This window comes from Lactuca sativa, chromosome 7 (genome assembly GCF_002870075.4).
Source record: "Lactuca sativa cultivar Salinas chromosome 7, Lsat_Salinas_v11, whole genome shotgun sequence".
In the NCBI taxonomy this organism is placed as follows: Eukaryota; Viridiplantae; Streptophyta; class Magnoliopsida; order Asterales; family Asteraceae; genus Lactuca; species Lactuca sativa.
The window spans coordinates 155733333-155748715 of NC_056629.2; positions in this window are offsets into that span (position 1 = coordinate 155733333).

Genomic DNA, 15383 nt, shown 5'->3' on the forward strand with positions numbered 1-15383 from the left:
AGTGAAGATTCCGACGCCGAGAGTGACGCTGGGGAGAATGATGCAGATGATCAAGGCGAGGACGAAGACGATGATTCCAAGTACTGACGTATCTAGGTTTAGATAAAATTAGGATATTAATTAATAATTTTTACTATGTTGTAGGTTGTTTGATTTTTTTTTTTTTTTTTTTTTTTTTTTTTTTTTTGCGGTTTTTTTTCTACTTATTTAAATACATGGGTTAATGTAATTTTTATTTTACTTAATGAAATGTTTTTTATTTTTAATTAAAATTTTATGTTTGATATTAATTTAATAATTATAAAGCAAAAAAAATTATTTTACTTAATATATATATATATATATATATATATATATATATATATATATATATATATATATATATATATATATATATATATATATATATATATATATATATATATATATATAAGGGAAGGGCTTCCCACCAATTCCTTGACTTTTAGATGAGGAAAAGAACGGTATAACCCACCAAAAGTGAGGGAAACATCACTCCCACTCCTTCGAGTCTAAGTGGGTAAGTGTTTTTGATTTTTTATGTGAATAAGGGGACAATATATTTATTATACCTTTAAAACTATTTCTTGAAATGGATTAAATCGAATTAATTGTATACACTTCATCATGATTGGATATACAAACTAGGTGCGAGACCATGTATTACATGAGTTTATTAAAAAAAAATTAAATATGAAATATTAACAATTTGAAAAGTTTGAATTTATAAGAAAAATGATGAATCTTTTCAATTATTAAAATTAAAGAGGTTTTAATGTATTAGATACATTACATATATAAACCATTTCTAATAAATACCTTTACATATATATTACCTTACATATTAAATGTGGAATTTTAATTTAATAAAATGACAAGTGGAAAATAAAAAATTTAAAAATGTTAGAATATGACATGTGTCCAAATGAAGGAGAAGATGACATGTGACAAAAAAACCTTCATTTATTATAGTAGATGTTTTTCGTGTTAATATAATTGGAAACTCTTTTAAACATAATAATGTTTATGGAACTCAAGTGATCAACGCTTTTGGTTCATGAATAAAGGCCCATGTCAACATCTATGTGTGATGTGTCAGCAGCTATGTCGATGTCGGCAATTTGCTAGCTACACACAATGCCATGGCATTAACTCTGATTTAGATATGTAATATGTCGTTAAGTCTCCTTACACGCGTTCGAAGTCGATGAAAAAACATATTTTCTAATATAGAAAAATCAAGTTTTCTAACACAATCAAAGAATAAATGTAGGAAAAATCAATACATGGAATATGTCAAACAAGTGATAACCAAGAAAATCAAGAAAAAAAACCCTCCCATCAAAACAAGATTTTAACCAAAACCTACATAGACCAACATAGATTCTCACGTAAGATGATCGATATACTCAAAAACAACAAAAAAAACTAAAAGAAATTAAAGGACAAGAGGTTGAAATGGGGACAACCATTACTTTGATAAGTAGTAGTCCCTACTAGAAAAACATTAATATAATACGAGAATAAAATAAGAGTTGTACGATTCCCGTATTTCATATGGAAAAACATTAATATAATATGTCTTTACAAGAGGGACAAAATACGGGTAGTAGGATTCCAATATTAAAAAGGAAAAACGTTAACATGACACGAATACGGATAGTAGGATTCCATACATGATAAATTGAATACGTCTAAAATGAGGATTGAAGTACAAATAAACACTGTATTTCACATATTGCATATGGTACGCACGCTTATTACAAATTAGCGGTTCAAAAATACATATGGCCACCGAGCCAAATCAATTTCCATAAGGTATGATCAAACTTAAACCAACGAATTTTTTTTTTTTTTAAAGAAAATCTCGAATTAGTAAGTAGGAGCAAGCCGAGATATTGAGTTCCCATCGGGTTTGTTTTTTTTTTTTTTTATTATTTTTTTTCAATTGACACATGAGAACTATAATTTTCAGGTAAGTCTCCTAACCATCTTTTTGCCCTGTTATGATTTTAAGCCTCAAAGTAGTAAATCATGCATCGTGACATCTTTATTAAGACTAAAATGTGGCTTGGAGCCATTAACCATTTCCAAGCAGAGTTAAGGTCTTAATTGTGGTCTAAGATATGATTTGAAAAGGGGAACTGATTCGTACACAACAATTTTTTGTCATACATAACAATTTATGCATTATAGAGTTATACAATACAACACTTTAAAACACAAATTGTTGTGTACGGAAAAAAAGTGTTGTGTACAAATCAATTCCCTTTGAAAAGACTTACTAAAACTCGGCCTTTAATGACACCATAACACTCATTTTTATATGTCATGTTTCAGTATCATAATAAAAAATATATATACGCAATAAACTTTATGAAATATGCATGTCATCTTAGTCTAAGTGTCGTCTTATAAATCCTAAACCACACTTCAAAGATGTCCCTTCCTCACAAAATCCAGGAAGAACTAGGACTTTTGTCATCCCTTAATCGACCCATATCTTCCATAGTTCAATCCCCATTGCTTCAATTCTCACAGGAAATCGAACGATTTGTGCCGACATGGCCACATAATTAACTATTGTTGGAACTAGGGTTTTCGGTTCTTACTGGAAATGAAGGGTTTCTACTTACAAGGCCATGAAATCGAAATCGAAATCGAAGGGTTAAGGTTTCGTTTTTTACTGAAATCGAAGGATTGGTGCATATAGGGCCACAAAATTGAAAAGTGTTGTTGGTACTAGGGTTTTCCATTTAGGTATGTTCCAACTTACAATGGCGTTTTAATTTTCTCAAATCTTAATTCTTAATCTTCATGCGGTAATGAACAATTCAAGTGTATATTTATTGGTTGTTGTTTGTTTCTAATACTCCATTTAGGTTGAGTTGCACATGCTTGTTTCCAAAAGAAATATTTCTGGTCACCAAGGGTCGTTACATTTTCATCTAGTATCGATGTTAATTACAAGGTGGTTGTTGATTTGAGTAAATGAGTATGTGAAGAACTTTCTCAACGTAGTTACAAACTTTACAAATTGTAGGAATATGTAACCCATATTATCAATGTATTATATTTATTTATCATTGGAATAATTATTTGTATTTGACATATTATATTGTGTGCAATAAATTGTATTTTTTTGTGTATGATATTTTATTTTGTATTATGAAACATTAAATGTATGATTTAATTTCAATATTTGTAAAATAATACATGTTCTATAAAATCTTTCAAAAATCATAACATCCAAACTATTTGTCAACAAATTATGAAATACAATGCGGGTCGTAAATATATGATACACAAATGCATGTCATCATCATTTATGATTGATGTTTTAGTGATAATCATTTGTTTGTCATTTGTACTATTTAATGACACAAAAATATGTGTCATTAAATGCATATTTTCTAGTAGTGATCGATTTATGACAAATCTACTAAAAGGACCGGGCCCTTCGTGGCATTTCAGTTTTATACTTTTATTTGCTTTTCTGAATCCATTTAAATCTTACCTTATCGTCCACACCAAATTCAACAATGAGATTACAAAAAAAGGACATAATGATCCAACAACTTAATTCTTTACTTTTGAAAGAGATATGAAGCTTTATTTCAAAACTTAAGTTATAAAGGTGTTCATAGTGTAGTCTATTTCATTAGGCTTGGGGTGGAAGGACTACTTTCATTCCAGCTCATTTGACCTACTATCATATCAGCTCCACATCAGTTTTATATCACTTTTTCTCTCTCTCATTTCTCTTCCATCAAACTACAACACATGAAAATTGTATTTGTCCAACCCACTGAACTCACTTGTCACATCACTATTTTTAATTTAATTAAATTAGAAAATATAAAATTAAATAAAACATAACATTATTTATTTATTTATTTAGAAAATAAAAAATAAAATAAACACAACATTTTTAAATTTTTTTCTAGTCTTTAAAAATAAAATTTAATGAAAAAATCACACTACAATAACATCAATTAAATCCTAACGACAAACAAAATAACTAAAAAAACATACTACAAACGGCAAACTAAAAGGCATACTTAAATTCTAAAAAAGGAAAAACATTTTTTTAAAATATTACATGCTGCCTCGTAATAAAAATCTTTAATTTTATGTTGTTCGTGATACTCACTTTTTGTTACGTTTAAAACTTCTTCGCTGGAAACTTCGAGCTCCCGGGTGTTCATCTTGTAGGTGAAAACAACATTAAACTATGTTAATTGTTATTGTATATCTTTCCATTTGAAAGCAATTTGATGTGTTGAACGATCCGAACTCCCAAGCTGCTGCTTTAAATGAACCGAAACTAATCCCCAAAAAAATGACGATATATGTTGCGTAACTTGCCCATTTTCGAAAGTGTCAACGTATACTTTAGCCAACGCCACTTCATTGATTTTGGACCATTCTACAACAGACCTAAGAATGATATTCATTTTCATATTTTGAATAGAAATGTAGAGATAATAGAGTAAAATGGAATAAAATTGAAAGAAAGAAAGATTTGGTTTTGAAATAGTAGGATATATGAGGTATTTATAATAGAAAATTCTATTAAAAAAACAAATGAACCGAAACATCCCAAAAAGCATAACCAAATTTTTTTTAATTATTAAATAAAACCATAGTTATCAAAATCGTCTCATCAAAACATAAGTCATAGTATCTTAAAACATCGTAAACGATATATTCATATCAAAACATCTATCAAATATATCAAAGTAAAACATCTCAGGCTAAAAAACATCACAGTGTGTGCAATATAGTCATCCCAAGCCCTTTCCTTTGCTACCGGAAATACCTGAAACCGAAACCAAAACTGAAAAGTGTAAGCATGAAGCTTAGTGAGTCTCCCCAAACTACCACATACCATACACATAGTCATATAATCACATATAAACATATCGTGGGCCCTGCCCCTTCATTGGGCCCCGCCCAACATCGGACAATGTCCGGCATCGGGCCCCGCCCGACATCGAGCAAAGCTCGATATACATATAAACATATCTACAAATACACAAAATAATCACATAACATAAACAAATAAACATTCCTCGGGCCTCGCCCGGTATTGGACCGAAATTCGAAAGCAAGAAACATACAAATACAGACACATGCAAGAATCATGAAGACATCAAGCATACAAACATTCCTCAGGCATTGCCCTGCATCTGACCGCGATCCGAAAATCATATAAGCATACATAGGGCACCGCCCTACATCGGACCATAGTCTGGAACCTACTAACATAAATATACGAGCCGACATTGGTGCCTTCGACCCGTTCATACAGGAGGAAACTCACCTCTAATGTCGGATGATAGCTGAAACGTCTCTTCCCCAGAATCAGCTCTACTCACTCCCTGAACCCAAAACAATCCCTTAGATGTCATTTCATACTCATAACCCTTAGGGGTCAACTTTGGTCAAAGTCAACGCCACGAGTTGACTCAACTCGTCGAGTTGCCATTCAACTCGCCGAGTTTCTAAGAATCACAGAATCGTTATATCGCGATCCAACTTGTTGATTTTTCCTCTAACTCGTCAATTTATTCGTTCTCAATAGAATCGAGACTTTCCCAATACAAATCGTCGAGTTCCCCTATGGACTCGCCGAGTTCCTTCTTTTTCAACAGAATTGGGAACATTCCCAAACCAACTCGCCGAGTTCCCTTATGGATCCGTCGAGTTCATCAGTCTGTCAACCCTTCTTAATGCATTAAGCCCTTATTCTTCAAGTCAAAGTCCCATATTCCAGCTCTGGGCCGAAAATACATCTAGGAGGGTAAAGTTTCCAACTTTACCCATTAAAACCCACTCTAGAAGAAATAAGCTCTACCCCTAACCCCAAAAGGCCAATTTCTTGATCTAAAAACAACCAAAGCTACAAGATAAACTATTAGATCATAGATCCGGACTCTAGGGACTAAATGATCATGTAAAGTCTTAAACTTTATCCACATGCATGGCCATAAAAGCTTCAAAAGGCCAAAATGATGGTCTAAAGGTTGCATGGGACTTCCATGGCCATAAAGTTGGCACCTTTATGCCATGAAAACCCCTCAAGACCTTAGATCTGAAGTGTTCTCCACTTGGGATGTCCAAATCCCAAGAATCATATCATTTGGACGAAACTAAGCAAAATAACCCAAAAAGGATATATACTCAACTACAAATCAAGGTTCAAGCTTTATACCAGCAAAATGTCATGGATGAGGTAAGGATTCTGGATCTACAAACTCCTTCTTGTGTCCTCAAGCTTTTTCTTCTTCCAATGGCTTTAATGCACACACTAAAACACTTAGAATGGCTCACAAACACTCACAATAGCATTAGGGTTTCGAGATTTAGGGTTTGGGACTTGGAGGCTGGAAATGAGGCCAACATGAAATGTTTAAGGTGTTTAAATAGGGTGCAACCCCCGAAAATTAGGGTTTCATCTCTGCCAGCCTACTCGTCGAGTTAAGGCCTCCCAACTCGTCGAGTATGTTACTCAAAATACGCATCCCTTGCGATCTCTACTCGATGAGTTTGGGGCTCCTAACTTGTCGAGTTACTGTATAAAATAGAATAAATTATAAATTAAATACATAGCAAGAACAAGGCGTTACATGAATATTTAAAACATTAAAAATTAGAGCAATTGGAAGATTCAAGGGTTCATCAAGTCGTATACGACCATTTAAGTGGTACCATTTTCAACTCGTATTATTGGCGAAGGTGGTACAACAGCTACCGCCAACCCCCCAAAAAAAGCACCACTTCATGCACCCTTATGATAGATTTGAGTTTAATGTACCCTTATGATTTATTTGAGTTTTATCTTCCTATTATATGTGGATCTTTTCTCCAAATTTCAATACTATTCTCAATACCATGTTTCTCTATTATTCAAAAATTTCTCTTATTCTTGTTGATAAGAAACATATGGCTTCTACTCCCAAGAAAACTATGTGTATGTTACGTTCTAGGAAAAAAATGTCGACTACTTATAGGGTGTCATTGGATTATCCAAAGGATTAAGGAAGGTATCAAAAGAGAGTATTTATGTTATGTTATGTTATGTTCAATGTTTTTTGTTCATTTTTTTAATACCTTTAAGTTATTGTTACTCTAACTCAGCTTCATACGCTTGTTTGTAAAAGTGTTGCTTATTTTCTTTTATGGGTGACCATGATCCTCTTCTGTGGTAATTGGAGATAAAGTTACAATTTAATGTAAACAAAGTTGTATCATTAGTATGAAAATGTTGTTAGTGTACATTATATTTGTATTTAGCTTAGCCAACAATGTAATCCATAGAATAGGCATATTTATTAGTTGTACATGTATATATACCTAGTGTAATCTCATCTGAGAAGATTATTCCTTAATATGGCATCAAAGAAAATTACACTTCTTTCCTAAATTTCCTCTTCTTTTTCTTCTCTTCCATGTTTCTATCATCACTACCTCACGGCTCCTCTACGGCCGACCCCAAACCCTTAAATCTTTTTCTTGTCTAGCTTCATTCTTCACAACAATGACAACCACGGTATCTCCTATTCATAATGATTTTTCTATTAAGAACATCAAGGATCAAATCCATATTCTTCTCAATCTCAAATGCCATAACCATGATACTTGGAGAGAAGTTTTCACTATCCATTATGAAGCTTATGAAACCTTTGATCGTATCGGTGAAACTTATGATGATCGTACACCTCAATCCACCTACCCTCAATGGAAGAAGGTGGACGTCATCATATACACTTGGCTTTACATGAATCTTTCTCAAAACCTTGTCAACAACGTTATCAAAACCAAGGGTGTGGCTCCTCAAATTTTTCTCAACGTTGAGAAGTTATTCCGAGACAACAAAGACTCATGCATCATGTAACTCGGTAGTGAAAAATATGGTCCATTTCTATGGGTGATCTCTTCGTTCAAGCTTATTGCACCAAAATTCAAAACATAGCAGACCTCCTCAGAAGCTTGTATTATAACTCAAAAATATCGAAAAAAACACCTCGTGATTTACATCATCAATGGACTCTCCCTGTGATTTGATAACATCGCCACGATGATTCGACATTGGAGTCAGTTCCCCACTTTTTCCGAGACTCAGTCAATTCTTACATTGGAGGAGACTCGCTTTAAGCAACATCACATATTACTAGTTCCTTCTCACTCTAAAAACTCATCATCACCAAACATTCTCCACATCGAAGGAAACAAAACCAACCGCCACACCAACTGTTGGAATGAATGTCGACAACAGCCTCATCGGGCCAGACAGATCATCCATTCTACAACTAGCTGCAACCCTATCGTATGGCAGCAACATCCTAATCATATGGTTGGGTCTTCATTCCTCCGCCAGTCTACAAGCAAGGGGGCCACCAGGCCTAACAGCTACAACCAACAACCACATGGTCTACTTGGACCAACTTCCTCATGACCTTAGGCCTACGCCACTATGTCTTATGTAGCTTCTGCTTCGGATCAGCAAGCTTACATAAATTTACCACCATCTTGGGACTGGTTTGGACCTCAATAGCCCCCCGTACTTCCACAAATGTTTTCCTCTATTCACTTTAAGAACAGGACACTAATGACTGGATTACATGTTCATAAAAAAGAATGTATTCTTGAATCCCATAGTCATAATCACAATTCTCATTTGGTTGTAGTTGGTAACGGATCCCATATTCATGTAACTAAGACCTGCCGGTCTTATTTTCCTTTATTTAATCTTCATTGTCCACTTTATCTTCATAACATTCTTACAACATCCACCATAATCAAAAATCTTATTCTCATATGTAAATTTAGACATCAAAATAAATTTTCTATTGTATTTAAAGAATTGGTTTTACCACCAAGGATTACAGGACAAAATTACCATCAACATGATGTGATAGTGATGAACCCTTCTACCAAATTCTACCTTCAACACCTCAAGTTCATGTTTCCACAATTCATTCCATTTGGAAACAACATCTTGTCCCCTTGACAATAAAACCTTACGATATTTAATTTCTAAAAACTCCACTTCATGTAATAAGAAAAAATTGATGTTATTTGTCAATCATGCCAATTTGGAAAACAGGTTAATCTTCATTTTGATCTGTCTTCTACTTGTGTTTCCAATATTTTTGACATTGTACACTTAGATGTATGGACTTCATATTACTAGTACTAGTAGTTTACGTTATTATGTTATATTTTCTAGACAGTACTAATATTATCTTTAAGTTTTCCCTCTAAAACAAAATTTTGATGTATTTTCCAAATTTCTTTTTTTCTTTAACTATATGAAAAACTAATTCAACAAAACCATCAAAACTTTTCTATATGAAAATAGGGGTGGATATAACAATATCATGACCATTTTGCAACACGTGACATAAAATTTCGTTTCCCATTCCCTCACACCTCTCAACAAAATGGTAAATCGAAACGCATATTACGAACTATCAACAACTTTATTTGATCCCTTCTTTTTCAAGCGTACATACCACCCATATATTGTGTGGAAGCCTGTAACATCCTAAAATTTAAATTAAAATAAAAAAATGATTTTAATGGTATAGATATGTCAAATAACATGATTAGGTTGTGAAAATACAAATAATGGTAAAAACTAGCAAAATTCTTTAACTAGAGAGACCAAATGTGAAAAAATGGGAAATAATATGCAAACACTCTTCATTCTCTATTTCAGTTGTATTTTTGCATCCTGGAGACTCACTAATGGTGATTTTCCTTCTCCTTTTCATCTAGGGTTCGTTCCATGTGAGGAATAAGTAACCAAGCAAAGGAGATAAGGAAGCAAGGCTTGCATCGTAAATATATCCTCCTCATTTAGCTTGGAAATTGATTTAGTTAAGTAAGTAAAGTGTCAATGTCGAATTTTATGTGATTTAATTATTAGGGTATTGGTTTCTAACCTCCCTTGAGTAGTTTTGATGATCCCAACCTCAATTCAATCATTTCATTGATGGATTTGAGGATTTGGATGAAAACCCTCATGAACCCTAGAAATATAACTTTGGGATTTCATGTTGATAGGTTAAGATTAAGAGATGTTTAATGACCTAGATGATGTTTTGTAGCAATAACTCCAATTGGAATGCTCAAACTCATCTATGACGGTAGAATCATGTATAAGCTTGGATTGGAATGGATTTGGGAAAAATGTGATGAAAACAATGGAATCTCTTGTAGTTGAGTAATTTATGATTAAAGGAGGTTCAAAATTATGAATGGATACTCTTGGCATGATTTGAGTTCAGAAATATAAAATATTGCTTGATTTCTAGACTTATACACGTAGTTATTGGTCATAAGGGTAATTTGGAAACATGGAATGGAATTGAGGATTCCATAGTCAGATTAGGTATTCAAAATGAGATTAGTAGTGGTTTCATTTCCTTATCAACGTTCATATGGTTATTCAGTAAGTTAGGAACAAACTTTATGAGTTTTGAAATGTGCAATTGGAAACTAGTCTAGCTAAACCTTCATTTTAAAAGTTTAAGGATCATTATAACCTAGGTTTCAATGAACATTTGATGGATTAAGCGGCTATATTTGCATGATAAAACACATTCTAACCATGTGGGATAACCTATAAAAGTGGTACAAAGTGAATTAGAAGAGACCCTCGAGAATTATGCGAAGTAGAGAACCATTTTGAGAAAAATCGTATTGTGGTGTGGTGCAGACATGAAAACACAACCGTGATTTCTACATGCCTTAATAAAAATGACCGTGTTTCATTCTGTTAAGGATTCACATAATTTTCTAACTTGATTTTGGCTCATCTTTTTGACCCGATTCCAATTGTAGTAGTTAGATATATTTGAAAATGGATGTTTATAAGAATTTATAGTTTTTATGAGCCTCAAGGGTATTTTGGTTATTTGGTTAACCTTCACCTACCTTTTGTAGGTAGTGTTTAAGGAGTGTTACTTTTGGAGAAAAACTTGAAAATGGTAACAATCTACATTGGAGAACTAGGTGAGTACGTGATGGCTTTTCCCACTTTGGGGTACATGACTAAAGTACGTTTTTACAATAAAAGTGCTAAAGGATTTGATAAGAAAAATGCATCTTTTTCGAAGTACAACTTTCTAGTAATTATGATATTTATGAAATATGATAGGTGTATTGATAAAGTGTGAATGTGCAAGCTCGAAATAAAGTAATGAAAACATATATGAATCATGTGGAATATGATGCCTCATAAGAGGCTAGAGGAATCTTTTGGGGTGGTACCTTCCCTTCAGGTGTTGGATTAGGTGTCTAAGCCCATAACTATAATTGGTATGTACTTGAATTGATAGCAGCACTGTCCTTTTGGGTTGCCCTCAAACCTAGCAACCGGACAAGGAAATTATGAAAGGAGAGATATTGATTTATTATAAAATTAATAAATTAATATAAATGATTTATTAATATGTTAAAAGATTAATATATTGATTATAAATCATAATGTTTAATTAATAGTTAGCCAGAAAGAATTAATTTTGGGGTTAACTGTATTAATTATAAAGTGCAGGGACTAGTTTGCAATTATTAGATAGTTGAGTGTAAGGCTCCAGAACCTCCTTGGAGGGAGGTGGACGAAATCTATAGGGGAAACCCTAAGGATTTCGTCCAAGGGGCTTTGGATAAGGCCTTTCGATTAGCTTAGGCCCCAAGCAAAGGAGTATTAGGGTTTTCGCAAAACCTTAGATCCCTCAGCTTTATAAGGAGCTTCCCAGCTCCTAAATTAGGCCACTCCTACCTTGGAAGAAACCCTAGGACGATTTTTACATACCCTACCCTCTCTCCTTCAAGTTTCCTTCTTGCTAGTTCTTGGGTGTGATTCCATTAGAGGCATTACATTGTGGTGCTAAGCTTCCAAGAAGATCAAGTTCAAGAGGATCATCAATTGTTTACTATAACAATTGAAAGGTATGTAACTCTTAAACCCTAGTTAGTTATTTTCGAAAATAGCCTCTCTCATCTAGGGTTCTTGTTTGCAATTCAAAGTTATATGTTCAATAGTTAAAACATAGATCTAAAGTAGGTTGCATGTGAACTTAGGAATTGTTTTCTAGTTTATTTGTTTTACCTAAAACCCATCAGTAGTATCAGAGCCATTGTTTCTTTTAAATTGAATTGCTATAATAGTTGAATTGCAAATTAGGGTTTATAGCCATTAAACCCTAAAGGCCAAGATTTTCAATTTTTAGGGTTTTGGTTCATAGGGTTTTCGAAAAAACCCTAGCCTCCATGAACCCTAATCGAAATTAGGGTTAGGGCTTTGGAAACCCTAGCCTCCTCCCTTGAATTTCGAAATATGCTAGTCTTTTTAGGGTTTCTTTGTTTTGGATAATAGTTGCCTTATTGGATAATTGAGAAAAATAAGGAAATTATCCTATTCCCTAATTTTCAAAATCTAGGGGGATTTGGATTAGGATTAAATTGATTGTTTAATTTAATTAGATAATCATTACAAGATTCAATTAATTAATTAAAATTTAATTAATAGATAAATATTAAATATAGTTATTTGGTTTATTTTAAATTTAAACTAAAAGTTTAATTTTCGAAAATTTTAAGATAAACCCTAAAGTTTTAAAAATTTTAAAACACACCTTATATATATATATATATATATATATATATATATATATAGTATAACTAAAAGTTAAATATTATATATGTACAAGACTATGGTCAGTCAAATCGCTAGTATGTCTCATTCACGAAGCTAATCTATAAGGGGGGTATAAGGAAACTGCCTATAAAATGGTAGTTGAATAGGTGTCCACTCTCACCCACTGCTTCCTTGATTAGTGGAGGGTCATTAGCAGAACGGATTTGATAGGACAACTACATCTCATTAAAAGTATAATGTTATTAAAGAAAGTACTAGAACATTATTTTACAAAATTTCAACTCTAGTTACTTTAGGAAAAATGTGAAAAGTATGCTAATCCATGAAATTGAACATTATGCTTTATTGGTTGTTGGTGGAGCGTGTATGGATTACCAGCACACTAATAGGCACTAATAAAGAGTAGTAATGGGTATCTCATAATTATCATTTTGATGGAGCGTGTGTGGTTTACCGGCACATCAATAGTTAATGACAAAGACAATGAGGTTACCAAGCACATTTGCATGGTTATTCACATCTAGTTTGTGATCCTCGGTATCCCAGTCACAAATAGAAGAGCATAATCCGTGATTAAACCATGCCATTGAATAGTTTCAATGTATCTCAAAAAGAATTAGGAATTTCACCTCGTTTATTTTGTCTAATGGTGAAATTGGTGAATCGTCATTCACCTACCTTTATGAGATTTACACTTGGATCTCGGCATCCCATTTCTAAGCTGTAAATCTTCATAGTTGGATCCTAACCTTGATATGATATCTTTGGGTTATTATATTGAGGTGTCTTGAAATCTAACTAAAACTATCTTTCTTTTCAGATGTCTACTCCTGGAAACACTTCTGCTTCATCATCCTCCAGCCACAACTTCTATTTACTCAACATTTGCTCCAAAGTCGTTATGGATGGCTCTATCTATAATGATTGGATGCGTAACATCAAAATGGCTCTTCGATTTGAGGACAAAGAATATGTCCTTGAAAAGGAGCTCAAAGAACTTGATGAGTCCAAAGCCACTCCCGAAGAGTATGTTGCCTACAAGAAGCACTATGATGATGCTACCAAAGTGGCATGCATCATGGTCGCAACCATGTCCCCAGAACTGCAAAGGTACTATGAGTACTACTAGCCTTTTGAGATGAACAAGGACCTTATGGAAAAGTACCATAAGCGAGCTCGTCAAGAAAAGTTTGAAGTAGTCAAGTCACTCATGGCTTGCAAGATGAAAGAAGGGGAGTCGGTTGTATCTCATGTGCAAAGAATGCAACGCTACATAGAGCGTTTGGTCAAGCTCAACATTCACTTTGATGAGGAATTGGCCATTGACATGGTCTTGAACTCATTGCCCGATTGTTATGTCCAGTTTATCCTAACTTACCATTTGAACAACTCTGAGCAGACACTGGGCAAATTGTACAACTTGTTGCAGACTGCTGAAGCGGGGATGAAGGGTAAAAGTATAGCCTCCACTCCTGCAATTGCTCCTGTCTTAGCTATTAGACAGGGAAAGGGGAAAAAGAGGAAAGGTCCTCGTAAGCAAAACTGGAAGGGAAAGGTCCAAGTCGGGTCATATAGCGGTGGCCCAAAGGCCAAGCCCAATGCTACCATTCCCCATGTTTCTGATCCAAAAGATGCTATTTGCTTTTATTGCAATCAGAAAGGGCATTGGAAGAGAACCTGCCCACCATATCTGCAGGATATCAAAGATGGCAAAGTGAAGCCATCTTCAGCAGGTATTTACACTATTTCTTCTAATAACTCATTATCTTCTCGTCCATGGGTCCTTGATATAGGATGTGGTTTTCACATCTGCTCTGAGTTGCAGGGGCTAAAGGAAAGTGAGGAGATAGAGCGAGGAAGGATAAACTTGATCATGGGAAACAAGAAGTCTTCACCAGTGACCAAGATCGGAGTTTATCAACTTTTTCTTAGTAATGATGTTAGATTAGATTTATTGAATTATTGCTATTCGTCTAAGATGACGAGAAAAATTATTTCCTTTCATGCATTGTTCAGACAAGGTTTTAAATATTCTTTTAATGATTTGAATGGTTCAATTTATGGTTATAAGAATGGTGTTTTCATGTTTGAAGCTTTACCTTGTGATGGTGTGTATGAAATAGTGACTTGTGTTGATAGCTTAGGAAATAGGGTGTTTAATATTGACTTGTCTAATAGTGTAGACAAGGCATGTTTTTGGCATTGTCGTCTTGGACACATTAACAAGAAACGCATAGTCCAACTCCAAAAGGATGGAGTGTTGGAATCATTTGACCTAAAATCAGATGATGTGTGTGAATCTTCTCTTTTGCGAAAGATGACAAAATCACCATTCACAGGGTCTTGTGAAAGAGGTGGAGATTTTTTGGACCTCATACATATAGATGTTTGTGGACCCTTCAGATCAACCACAAGAGATGCTAATCAATTTTATGTGACTTTCATTGATGATTATAGTAGATATGGTTATGTATACTTAATCAAACATAAGTCATAAACCTTTGAGAAGTTCAAAGAGTTTAAACATGAGGTCGAAAATCAATTAGGCAGGAAAATAAAGATACTTAGATCCGATAGAGGCGGAGAGTATCTTAGCATTGAGTTCAACGACTATCTAAAGGAATGTGGGATAGTCTCACAATTGACTCCTCCTAGAACACCACAGTTAAATGGTGTGGCCGAGAGGCATAAT